General features: G+C 33.6%; 1 protein-coding gene across 3 annotated transcripts in view; it reads right to left on the bottom strand.

The window, feature by feature from the left end:
• Positions 1-4,925, bottom strand: part of LOC145256343 (alpha-N-acetylgalactosaminidase-like) — a 77,070-nt gene extending 72,145 nt beyond the window's left edge. For 2 of the 3 annotated variants that reach the window (XM_080115133.1, XM_080115143.1), the window contains exon 1: positions 4,804-4,925. The gene's annotated coding sequence lies outside the window, so the exon portion shown is untranslated. Of the gene's footprint in view, positions 1-3,528; positions 3,550-4,803 lie in introns of those variants that run through there. The other variant, XM_080115154.1, reaches the window with a different exon arrangement.
• Between the last annotated feature and the right edge of the window lie 9,143 nt (positions 4,926-14,068).

The following is a 14,068-nucleotide window of genomic DNA, read 5'->3' as shown; positions in this document are numbered from 1 at the left end:
ATTCGTATGTGTGTGTGTGTGTGTACAACTCCCAATGACCAAAGAAATATAAAGCCATATGTGTGTACAACTCTCCTGGTCAAGAAATATTAATGCCCATAATAGGATACTTCTGTCAACGGAGATATATTTCATACGTAATTTCTATATATAGCATTCTTCAAGTCACATCTACATTGATTGACTACGGTCATTAGCATATCACATTAAATTAATCTATTTAAATAATTAGCTCGATGATATTACTTATTCGAAATAATAGCTTTGTTTTAACTGAACTGATTAAAAAAATTTTAAATTATTTAGTTTATTTAAATTTCAATTCATATTTTATTTAACTTATTTTATCTGAAATCTGAAATCGTCTAATTTTCAAACTAAAAAACCAAAGGGAAAATAACTGTGATAGTTTAATTGAAAAATTGTTTTTATCGGAGCACGTTATTAAATATTTTCTGTAATAGATTTGTTTTCATTTCGAAATATTCTTCTAAGCTGAATTATTAAACTGGGGGATCACTTTTCTATAATAATTTAATATAAAATGAGCACCCACTTTGTATCCACCATTTGAGGGGGGGGGGACTTTCTTTCCATCCTCGGAAAATCTTTTAAAATTTCCACTAACGTTAAAAATTCCAGGAAACAAGTAGTTTATAGGATATGAAGAAATGCACCCACTCATTTGCTGTAATTTTAATCGTTATTTTTTGTGTTTAGCGCCCCCCGAAAACCTATAAAAGTGGTAATTTTAAAGGAATTTTCGAGGGTGGAGTGATTCTTCATATTTATTGAGAAAAATAATTAAAACTAATGTCCTCATTTACTTGCATCCCTACGAGGGCAGAATTAGTCAGACACAGGGCCAATTTTCCATGTGAGCAAAATCCATCATTCTTTCTTTTTGTTTGTTTATAAAATTTAACCGGTGTTGCCCGGTATTTATTATAATAATTATACCATAGTAAGTGTGTTTAATTGCCTGCGAAACAGATTTTCTTTATAATTTATTTAATATCTTAAATTAAAAATGGTCACTTTTTACAACGTGACCCAGCGTCATTTAACCCCTAAAAAAAAAAAAAGAAAAAAAAAATTAAGACCTACTTTTTGGGGGCCTATTATGTTTAAGCAGTCTTTATAAATAATATGAAAAAAGAAATTTTGAAAAAAAAAAATTAGCATTTTAGCGTGAGGGATAACTTTTCTATATAACTTTAACGAAAAATGAGCACCCACTTTTTGCCTACAAAGCAATCAACCAGTCATGTCATCTCTAGCATTTTTTCAAGTTTGGCGATCATGGGGGAGGAGGCGGGAGTGAAACATGACAAGTACAATTTTTTTTTTTTTGTGCTGGGGGGCGGGAATTACATTTGAAACATAAAATAACGATAAATTTAATTTTTATAAGACCATTCTGTACTTTCACCAAACAATTTTATAAAAAAACAAACTCCAAAATATAACAAATTCATTGGGGGGGGGGGATTACATTAGAAATATAAAATGACAAAAAATTTCATTTAATTGTTTTTGGAATTAATTTTTGGTAGAACTTTTTTTTTTCTTTTTTTTTTTGCAATCGCATGGGTATTCGCGGCTATTTTTATTGAAACAAAAGTTGTAATGATTTATTTTAAATTATTTTTTGGGGGGAGAGGGTCTTTCCAGTGCTCAATATCCAGAGAATAGTTTCTTCTCTTTGTAGCCCTTCTGCCGAAATATCTGGTGGAGAGGGTATCACATACTTCTTTTTTGGGGCGATTACATTTACATGTTTTCATCCGTTCTTTTATTTTTGTTGTGAGGGTATCCATGTTGCCCATGATAAAAATGATTAGGATACAGATGTGTTTCAAACAGAACTTCATGTCAACCCAGGCAACGCTGGGAACCCATGCTAGTATATATATATAGAGAGAGAGAATTTGTATAGCTTAACAGGTGCTTCTGCAGTTTAATTAACTGTTTTTCTGTAAGTAATGTGCCAAAATTTATCGAGCAGAATAATGATTAACATTTCACAAAAATTCTGTGTTTACATTGGCAGGGGGTGGTGGTGTTGCAGCCGCGGCTCGGTAAATTTCAGCCGCAACACCGTCGCCGCTCTCCTCCGCACAGCCAATGTAAACACAGAATTTTTGTGAAATGTTAATCATTATTCTGCTCGATAAATTTTGGCACGTTACTTACGGAAAAACGGTAATGGTTTTGTAAACTGTTCATGAAAACTGATTTTTTAGATCAATTAAAAAGCATTAAAAACTACATAATACACAAATCAACCACATTTTTTAAAATGCCCGCTAAAAATTCCTCTGCAATGTGACAGTCAATTTATTTATTATCCCTAAAAATCGTAAAATTTGATTTTCTTAAAAAAAAAAAAAATAAAAAAAAATAAAAATTAAAAAAAAAAAAAATGAATAAAAGTATTTGATTGATAAAATATTCGATGATCTGCATGTACTGCCCTTGTTGACCCATATTTCCGCCAGGAGTCGTTAGTTGCGTTATCTCTCAAACAAGATGGTGTGTGGCTTTTTCTTCGATGAATCATCCGATAATATTTGATTTTCTTAAATAAAAAAAAAACTACTTGATCGATTTATGTGATTTTTAGAATATGACATTTTCATGCAGTAACAAGTATGTACATTATAAAGATTTTTTTCAGATTTTTATTGTATAAAAGATAGATTTGTTGTGGCCCATTTATAGACTTGCACCGCAGCTTCTTTTTTTTCGGACCAGCTTCCAAGCTGGGCGGTCTACGGACCGACAGCGTGCCTTTTCCGAACGCGCGTGCCTCATGCCACTTATTACTATGTGGGACAAAAAGCTAACAGACCATACGTACACTTTATACGCTTTCTCTCTCCATGAACTGGATTGACATTCTCACTTTTTCTCTCTCTATATATACAACTTGTCCCTGAGAATACCTTTGCGTAGCTGACTGCTAACATGGCGCACGGCTTAACTGATGTCAACCGTCTATCCTTTTCTTTGTCTACACGCTGGACTATCATTCCCATTTTACACTACATTACTCACTTCTCTTCCCACGCGTGAACAAACGATAGTGACCTGAACGTGAGATGAACACACATTTCCTTTTTCCTTCTATACTACCAGTCCCACGATGGTTACACCCGCGCGGACATGAACACGTGTTATATCTAAAACATTCATTCTTTCAACAGTAAATAAACGACACGTTTATCTTATCCAGCAATTGAGTTTTTGTTTCCTTCATTCCATTCATTTCATTATTTTCTTTTGTAACAGGATTAGGATTTATATATCCTAGTTCTCTACACTCTCGAACTCCCCATGTTAAGAACGGATTCTGAGATTGGGGGTGTTTATTCTGAAAGCCATTCTTAACATGGGGAGGTGGGGGTGTTTATAATTCTGGTACACGTCGTAAAAATTTACCCTAAATAATATTTCAGGTTCACAAGAAAATAAAAATAAAAAATAAATAAATAAAAGGAGAGAACATTCAAACTCAACACTCACCTTTAAAATTACGACTTTTGTTTTTCGAGTATGCTGAAAACGAATATCATATTTAGACTTTCCACGGGCTGCGGGTATTAAGATATTTTGGTCAAATAGCAGGGCAAATAAATAACAAGATTTTTTTCCGATTGAAAACCAAAGAAATGCGCAAGAAAATACAACACCACCAACGCCCCGAATGTAAACAGTAAATGGTGTTCTAATCGGTAAATGTCGGTGCGTTAAGTAAAAACGGTTAATTAAACTGCAGATGCACCTGTTAAGCCACACAAGTTCTATAATTCAATACCCCTCCAGCAAAAAAAAAAAAAAAAAAAAAAAAAAAAACGAAAAACATAACATTTTTGGTGCTTATGTTTTTGTAAACCGCATTAAAAACTACGTAAGACAAAAAAAAAAGTCTTTCCGACATTACTCCCCCCTCCCACTTGGTGTGATTTTCTTTTTCGTATAAGTTTAAATGTTCCACAAAAGATTCGTACGCCATCTGAAAATGCAGTTCTTTACGTGAAAGCACATTCAACAAACTTCGTTTATGCTGCCGCGCATGCGTAAAAGGAAGCTGTAAAATGGCGGAAAGTAGTTCATGGGTGCAGGGGTTAATACCATGCAAACGGTAAATTTGCCCCGGGTTTGATTATCAGATTGGTTGTCAGCGACCCCGATTACCTCTAAAAAAAACAAATTAGAGTGGTCGGCGTTCTGTTGTAAATAATCTGAATATTTACCGAAAATAGCATTTAAAAAGATAGCGCGGTAATAAAAGTGCATAAGCACCTAAAAAATATATATATAGTAGTCGTAATAGTAGCAGTACGGAACCAAACTAACGCACAGTAAAAGAAAAAAGGTTTGTTTACTTTTTTTTTTTTTTCAGCAAAAAGAAAACTAATAATTTCTCACCACACCAGTGTGGAATTTCTCCCTACTTGTGCACTTTCTTGTTTTTATTTGAAGAAAGTTCCGTCCGCGACAGGGAAAGAGTTAAGAAAGTCGCTGTCCCCTATGTAAAAATAGCTTTCTAAATTTGCATAAGAGGATGTTAAAATGCATAAATACCATCGCTTTTTAATAATAAACAACATGTTTAAAAACAAAATGAATTAAATAAATTTCAATAAAATAAACAATAAACAACGCAGACACAATGGAAAAAAGAAAGCATTTGAATTATGTTTTTAAATCGAAGAATTGTTGATATAAGTTTTCATTTTTTTTTTTTCTCTCTCTCTAAATAAAATAAGCACATTGGAGAATTTTTGTTCAACTTACCTATAAGTATGGCAGCAAACAATAATAAACTTAGTGAAAAGCGCGTCTATATAACATGACCTCTCGATCACGTGACATTTTGCGGCGGTGTAAAGGCAAAGTAGTACAGCCTGCTTCGGAAGTTCCTCTTCCTTTCTAAGAACTAAAAAAAAAAAAAGGGTTCTTGTCCAACGCGCGATTATTATCATCCTGACTTTTTTTTTTCTATTTAAAAGAAGAAGCTTCAAATAAACTGCTAATATTTTCTTTTTAATTTTTTACAGCTTATGAAAATAATGAAAATGCGAAACAAAAATCATGTTTACATTATCGACGCATTAAAACAACGTTCCTATGTAGTAACGTGTTTTAAGCCGTTGACACACCTGTTTTCAAAATTTAGCAAAAATAAAATAATAGTCATATTTACCTGAAATTTTCGATATTTATTCATTATTAAATAAAAACTTACATATTAAAAGTAGATTTCGTTAAATATGTTAGAGGGTTTTTTTTTTTTAGGTGTTCTACCCCCCCCCCCATATTTCATGTTACGCTGAAAAAAATAAATGTAGGTCAATAAAAATTTTGTAGTGGACTGGTGGATAGAGAAGGAAATGCGTGTTCATCTCACGTTCGGGTCACCAATTTGTTGTGGACTGGTGGTATAGAAGGAAATGCGTGTTCATCTCACGTTCGGGTCACCAATTTGTTGTGGACTGGTGGTATAGAAGGAAATGCGTGTTCTTCTCACGTCGGGTGTCACCAATTTGTGGTGGACTAGTGGATATATTATACATATCCCCCAGTCGTACAAAATAGAAAAAATGAATTGTTTTGAGGAAGAAACGAACAACATGTTAAATTGAATTAAACGAACTAGAATTTATTTCGTGAAGAAACACATGAAAGAAAAGGGTACAGCACGTGTTTAGTTTGGCGTGCGTCTCTCGCTGTTAGCGGGTTGATGTGCCGTTTGTCTGAAAAGGAAAAGAGTTCTGGAAAAATGAGGTCCGTTAGCGCGAAGAGGAAAAAGGAGGGTTCAATGCCATTGTTGCTTGTTGAGATTCTTGTCGGTAGTAGTTTACTTGTTTTTCTTTGTTGAAGAATTTGTTTTTTCTTTATCAAATAAAACGCGCGTCTCGCTCAAAACAATTCATTTTTAAAAAAAAGTAGGGTCGCCATGCGTGCTCGTTTCACGTCAGTCGGTCGCCAGTTTGTTGCGAGACTTGTAGTATAGAAGGAAGTGCGTGTTCATCTCACATTCGGGTGTCACCAGTGAGACTGGTGGATATATTATACATGTCCCACAGTCGTACAAAATAGGAAAAATGAATTGAATTGAAAAAGGAACGAACAACGCGTCTATTTGAAATAAACGAACTAGAATTTATTTTGTGAAGAAACAAATTAAATGAAAGGGTACATCACGTGTTTAGTTTGGCGTGTGTCTCTCGCTCTTCTGGTGAGAAGGAAAGTCTATTGTTGTAGAGAGAGAGAGAGTGAGAGACAGAGACAATCAATCCAGGCCATGGAGAGAGAAAGTGTGTAAGGTGTACGTACTGTCTGTTGACTCTTGCCTCACGAATAGTAGCAGGGGACGTGATGCGTGCCCCAAAAGGGAGTAGTTGGTCCGTCGACCGCTTAGGTCGGGAGCCGAATCAAAAAAGAAGGAAACAGCTCAGTTCTCTTGTTTTGTAGTTGCTTCCAGTGGTCTTTTGCGCATGTGTGGATTTCCTTTAAGGGAAGTGACGTTGCCCATGTGTGCGCGTATGTGTGCACGTTAGCGTATGTGTGTATGCACGTGAATGTGAGTGTATGTACATGAATGTGAATATATGTACGTGTGCGCGTATGTGTATGACAAGAAAAGTGGCTTCAGATGTGAATGCGTGTTTTGTGTGAGTCTAGAACAGGCTGCACAATTTCAACATTTTTTTAAAGCTGGAAAGATCAAATAAATAAAAAATAGTTATATTCATATATATACTAGCGGGGGGTACCCGGCGTTGCCTGGGTATTTGGAGATGTGTGTGTTGGGGAAGGTAGATCAAAACAACCCTGTTTAAAAAAAAAAAAAAAAATGTTGGCCAGGTGTTTGGAGGTGTAAAAGAAAACAAAAAGTTTTAGTAGAAAGGTAGGCTTGAACCCCAAACCTTTGACATGGAGGTGGAAAGGAAATGGAAAAAAAAAACCTGCGACCTAACCATCCCGACCCTGACAATAGATGAATTGATAAGTGTGTTAAGTTGACGTTTATAAAGCGAAATTAACAGGTGCGAGAACGTTAAGTCACATGATGATTGACCTAGTTTTGCGCTAGAAGCCAGTTTCTGTTTTCCCCGCTACACGGCGATCAACAAATATCTTAAAAATAGCTTGCAAAAGTCAGGTAAATTAAAGATAGCTGTGACCCGAGTTCTTTAGTTGTAGATATTATTATTTAGACAGCATAAAAAAAAGTTTTAAGAAGGAGCAAGCCAACCGAGAAGCGCGGTCAAAAAAGCACACAAAAAGAAAATACACAAAAAGCAAGCACACATACATACATACATACACATTTTCGCTTTTATATATATAGACTAGCTGGGGGGGGTACCCGGCATTGCCCGGGTGTTTAGAGGTGTGTGTGCTCGGGCAGGGGGGGGGGTGTTAATCAAAACATAAGAATAAGCGAAGTAAATATTTTTGAATATTAAATAGTAAATTATTAAATATTTTATATAAAATAAATGTTAAAACTTTAAAAAATCGAAAAAAACACAAAAAAAAACTAACGTAAGGCAAACAAACGATGTTAAATGTAAAAATTGGAAAAACAAAAACAAAAAAAGAAAACGCGAATGTGATGGAAAAAAAACCCAGAAAAACGAACGTTAAAGCTTCTTTAAAAAAGCTGAAAAATAAATAAAAAACCAAAAAAAAAAAAAAAAAAAGACATAGAGCGTGAAAAATGGCTTAAATAACCGTTTCAATATTAAACATTTAAAAATCGAAAAAAAAAAAGAAAAGACATCTCACACCACGATTCGAACCAAAACCTTTAGATAATGAGGCCGCACTCTAATGAAGTGAGCTAAGACAATGTTGACAAAATTAGGTCGGTTTTTTTAATGTTCCGACGTCATTTGCGTCATTTGCGCATGCGTAGAAGCGAACTTGTCATGAAAGGACGGTTTTTGCTGACCCCTCACTGTAGAAAATTGATGATTTTAGGGTGAAGGAATTAATGCTTGTGGCCAATTTTTCAATATTGTCGGGCGAAGGATCGAGCTTTAAAATGATACCAATCTCGTGAAAATCCGTGACCCGTGTCGAAAGTTTTTGTGAGACATACAAACGCACATACAAACATACATACATATATACATACATACAAACATTTTCGCTTTTATATATATAGGAGATAGATAAAATCCCATAATTTTTTTCACTTACCTCAAAGTTGTAAATAAAATTGGGCATAAAATCATTAATATTATGTTAAAAAAAATAAAATGAACAATTTTTCTTGATTTTTTTTCTCGGTAACATAATTATTTGAATTACAACAAAAAAAAATGAATTCTAAAAAATAATTATTTTTAAAAAGCTTTAAATGATATTAAATTCAAATATTATGCGATATGAAGTTTAAACCGATTTTTTATATAACAGGTTTCCAATATTAAAAAAATATATTCATATAATATAATAGATAATAAAAATTGCAAAAGAAAAATCGACCCCAAAAAAAATTCGTTTCGATTTGATTATTTAAAATGACAGAGATTGAAATCAAAATTTGCGCTTTTTTACAAAAATATACGGAAGCCTGTAATAGTCCTTAATCCGCGGAGTTTCGAAGAAATACTCTCCTTCTCATCAGAGGGCAGGAATTAGCAAAATGCAGGATCGGATTTTGCATATAAAAGTATTTAATGAAACTACAAGTAAGTCAAAGATCTTACTTGGTTAAAAAAAGGGTGAGGTAAGGGGAACAGGAGGCAAAAGAAAAATAATAGAAAGATTTCACATGAATGGTGAAGGTCCGGTGAAGGGTAAAAATCCAAAAATGGTAAAATCCAAAACGGTCGAATTTAAAATTTCAATCCAATGGGTAAATTCCAAATGGTCCAAAATCATCCAAAAGGCAGAGTTCCTTGGAAAAAAGCGCAAATGGAATGAATTCCAAATCATTAAAAGAAAAGCACTAGAGATAATATTTAAAACACGTCTGTCAAGGCTGGATGAATCAAAAAAATTAAGGCTTAAAAAAACCCGAAAAACGGTGACAGTTTAAATTTGAAAAGCAAGGTCAAACTGACCCAGACAAAAAGCACGAAAGTTAGCATTAATAATTAGGTCAGCTTAGATATGCACGTGAAAGTCCCAGAATTAAATTAAGAAAACTAATCAGAAGAACAAATAAATGGCCAAGTCTAAGAAATGGGGCGTCTGTTATATATATATATATATATAAAGTGAAAGTAATTAAATAAAAAATAAATAAAAAATAGAAAATTATATATACATATATACAGTCACATACATATATACATATACACATATACATACATACTCTTAATTTCTTAATCACCGTTTTTCGGGGTTTTTTTAAGCCTTAATTTTTTTGATTCATCCAGCCTTGACAGACGTGTTTTAAATATTATCTCTAGTGCTTCTCTTTTAATGATTTAAAATTCATTCCATTTGCGCATTTTTCCAAGGAACTCTGCCTTTTGGATGATTTTGGACCATTTGGAATTTACCCATTGGATTGAAATTTTAAATTCGACCGTTTTGGATTTTACCATTTTTGGATTTTTACCCTTCACCGGACTATCCATTCATGCGAAATCTTTTTATTATTTTTCTTTTGCCTCTTGTTCCCCTTACCTCACCCTTTTTTTAACCAAGTAAGATCTTTGACTTACTTGTAGTTTCATTAAATACTTTTATATGCAAAATCCGACCCTGCATTTTGCTAATTCCTGCCCTCTGATGAGAAGGAGAGTATTTCTTCGAAACTCTGCGGATTAAGGACTATCCACTTATCTTGTGCTTCTTTTTTTAAAATTAAATATGTTTTTAACTCTTTTTCAAGATGTCTTTTAACATGTTTTATTAATCATTTGTTCATATTATAAGCTCTATTTCCTTTTTGGTTTTATTGAGCTTTTTACATCTGGCTGAGTTTATTTTACTTGTAAATATTAACTCTTTAATATTTATAATATATTTGAAGTTTACCATTTTGATTACCTTAGTAAACTTATTGTAACTTTTATTTTATTTACAGGGTTATTCAAAAATCAAGAGACTTTATTCAAAAACCAAGAGACTTTATTCAAAAATATAAAGACTTTATTCAAAAACCAAGAGACTTTATTAAAAAACCAAGAGACTTTATTCAAAAATATAAAGACTTTATTCAAAAATATAAAGACTTTATTCAAAAACCAAGAGACTTTATTCAAAAATCAAGAGACTTTATAATTTCATTTATTCAACACCTGTTATTACTTGGTAGATTAGGTCCCACATATTTCTTATGAGATTTTCAAAAATTTGCACATCCTCCCCATTTAAGTTTTCCAAAACATTACCAACATTAATTTTTAATTCTTCCCTAGTAACAGCACGAGGTCTTATGGCCGAGTATCTAGACTTAACCATACTAAAAAAAATTTCTATAGGGTTAAGGTCAAGGCTGTAGGGGGGAAGATATACAACTTCAATCTGGTGAGATTCTAAAAACTCTTTAACAACAATTGTCTTGTGGATTGGGGCGTTATCCATTACTAAGACTACATTTCTCCTTAAAACACCCTCATTAACAGCCCCGACGAGAAACTCAAGAAACCTCTCCCCATTAAATGATCCATCAATCAGTTTGTAATAGGATAAGCTGAACTGTGAAATAATACAGCAGGCTGATAGGTTTTGTCCTTTAGAAGGGGGCACATAAGTAACTGGGCTTACACCAATTTGCGAATATCCATAATTTTTGGATGTGTGCAAATTAAAGCCTGTTTCATCCAGAAACAAAACTTCGCGGTTTCGATATCCCACAAAAGCCCTGCCGTATTCTCTCATTTTTTCACGGTGATTATTCGTGTTAACGACAGCTGCCTTCCTCTTCAGCCTTTTTCTTGTTAGCCCCGCTTCCTTCAAAAGTCTGCAAACGGAGGTTTGATTCGGGGTAAATCCAAATTTTTCTTCAAACTTTGAATCCCTTTTTGAGTTAACGACTGGTCTTCATTAATAATATTGTTTACCAAGTCAGGATGCTGTGTTGTAGGTCGCCCTGATTTTCCATAATTCTCAGAATAAGAGGAATCTGGATTTTCTCTTATCTTTGAAACTGCTTTATACACAGACTTGCTCTGTCCTGTCATCTGCATAATTTCCGTTGCAGGTACATTTTGCCCAACAAGCCTTTTTATTAACTCAAAAAGAGATTCATTCATCATTACTCTGGGTTTCTTGTTAGCAGAACCATCCGAGTTCATATTGTTCTCCATACCTTGATTTGATTCTACCATTAAGGGTAAAATTTAAAAATAATTTTTTTTTTATATCTGAAAAAGTCTTTATATTTTTGAATAAAGTCTCTTGATTTTTGAATAACCCTGTATATATATATATATATATATATATATATATATATATAGGTTTAATAAAACATGTTGAGAAACAATTTAGCAAGAGTTAAACACATATTTATTATTCAGAAAGAAAACACAAATGGAGGTGAAAGTCTTTAATCTGTGGAGATTTGAAGAAATACTTTCCTTCTCGTCAGAGGGGAGGAGGTAGCATAAAAAAGTTTTGTCTGTAAAGTATTTAAAGAAACTAAGTATGAAAAGGATCATACTTGCATGAAAATGAAATATAGAACAATGAAACAGATGAAGTGGGGTAAAAAGGAAAAATGGTTTCATATGAGAGAGTGTTCCTGTAGTTGTTGAGTCCAAAATAGAGTGAATCGAAGGTGGTGAAAGTAAAATATCCATGTTTGTGGTAGTCCGAGTTCATGTTGTTGGAGTTTATAAATGGTCCAAAAAATACATTTCTATGTGAATAGGCACAGATGAAGAAGTCCAGTTTGTGAGTTTAACTGAAGAGAAAGCCACTTGAAGAATAAGTAGAGAAAGATAGCACACAGTGGACTGAGTTAATTCAATGATGAGGGAAGGTATTGACCCAAAATCAAAGCAGTTCAACGCTGTGGGGTAAGGGAGGATCATGATCTGGTTGTTATGACACCTTATCGCTGTAAAAATTAGGGTATTTGGGGGTGAAGTGGAATAGGTCAGTGAATATGGTTTGGTGGAATTATGGGCAGCATTAACGAGGTTGAAGCAAAAGTATTTAAAAAAAAAAAAAATGGGGGCTGTAAACTTCTAGCGAGAAAGAATTTATAGGAAGATTGGTGAATTTTATTGAGAGTTTTAGTGGATTGTAATGGTTGAGGAAAGAGTAAAGGAGAATTGGAGGGAGAAGAAGGTGGCTGGTACTCGCAGACTGTCATAGTGCAAGCAATAAAAACAAAAGAAAAAAGTAAGAAGAATTATACTCAAACTCCCATACAAATATATATATATATACACCTATGCATAAGCACCCACAAATGCACATATGAATACAAGCATTACACGTCAGAGTATAGATGCCAAGGTCTGCATATACATAGAAGATAAATACATGAACACATGCATAGGCATTCTAATAGAGTTCACGAGGTGGGGGGAGCATGGCCAGCCGATCAATGGAGAGAGAGAAAAGGATAGGGAATATATAAATTAATAGGGTAATAAAGTGCTGAGGAAGTGGAAGGAAGAAATCTGTAATTGATGCAAAATTTTGAGATTTTAAGAGAATTATTTAAAGTTAAGTAATTTCAACTTGACCAGATTTAAATTTAGTCTTATGCCTGCAAAAGGAGACTAGTTCACTTTTAGAATTTATTATATTATTAATTTTGGGGATAAGTAATTATTGTTATAGCTTCAGACGTGCAGAGGTAACAAGAGCCTGGGGTGTACGACTTAATTTTTTTTTAGGATAGTTCATTTAATTGAAAAAGGAGTTTTAGTAGATCTAAGTTTTTTGATTAAAGTAGTTAGAGAAGTTTTTTGCTTATTATTATGGTTTTGGTTGTTAAAGGAAAGAATTGTGGTTAGATATTCTGGTCTTTATTAAAGTTGAGGTGGCGCCGATATAAGTGTGTATTTTATGAGATGCTCGGGGCCTATTATTGGTTTGTTGATTTGTATTGGGGTTTGAGGTAGGGGGATTGCTTAAATTTTGTTCATTGAGGTGAGTGGAAGTTGGATTAATAAGTATAAAAGTGTTGCTGTGATTATCAGTGTTATTAGTGTTAGGATAATTATCAGGAGAATCATTATTTTTCTTATTATTATCATTATTACTATTAGTAATGGGGTAGTTAGTCGACTGACTGTTTAGCTCACTTATTTGATCAGTGATTCAATCAGATGGAAGATGGGGGGGGGGAGAAGATGTCAAGAGAATATTGGAGTCTGTTGTGAGGGAATTATGGGGTAGCTCTGTTATTGTGCAAGAATATATAACATCCCTATGGATGCAATCATTGTTAAGTAGGCAATTAAGCTTGCAATTGTTTTTAGGCTTAATTGGAAAAGGGATTTTTAGGCCAATTTGATTTTTTTATTGTTAGATGTTAAGGTTCTTTGTTCTAAATTCAGCATAGTTGAGTAGAAAATCCTAATCGAGTTTTTATTAAAAGATAGCACTATATCAATGTGGGTACTTTAAAGAATTTTGTACAATATTAAAAATTTCTTTAGGTATATTAGTATTAACATTTGAGCTAAATAGATTAAACCAGATGTTTTTCTTTCTCCTAAGGTGGTTGGATGATTTAGGATTATTAGGATTAAAATGTTGATTCTGATTATGATGGTAGTGTAGTTCATTGTTATTAATTGTGGTATATCTTATAGGTGGTTTATTATGGGTCATGTTGTGGGTAATCATGGATCTTAGGCGGCCTATAGATGGAGTAAGACAGTTATATTTAATTTTTTCTTTGTATCCAGAATTCCTTAGGGCATTGAAGACGGTGGCATTTTGGTTAAAGGTTTTTTGTCAGCAGAAAGAGCAGAAATTCTTCTCAAGACGGATGGATGAAATGGATGGCTCTTGTCTTGGGGAGGCTCCATGTTTTGACAAGCTTCTGGGATTAATCTTTACTCCTGATCTGAAATGGAACACGTACATCAAGTCTGTTGCCAAGGTCGCTGGAAAAATGGTAGGA

This window comes from Euprymna scolopes, chromosome 3 (genome assembly GCF_053919585.1).
Source record: "Euprymna scolopes isolate OS-2025 chromosome 3, ASM5391958v1, whole genome shotgun sequence".
In the NCBI taxonomy this organism is placed as follows: Eukaryota; Metazoa; Mollusca; class Cephalopoda; order Sepiida; family Sepiolidae; genus Euprymna; species Euprymna scolopes.
The sequence above is the reverse complement of the archived record's forward strand: the minus strand, read 5'-3'. Positions and strand labels throughout refer to the sequence as shown.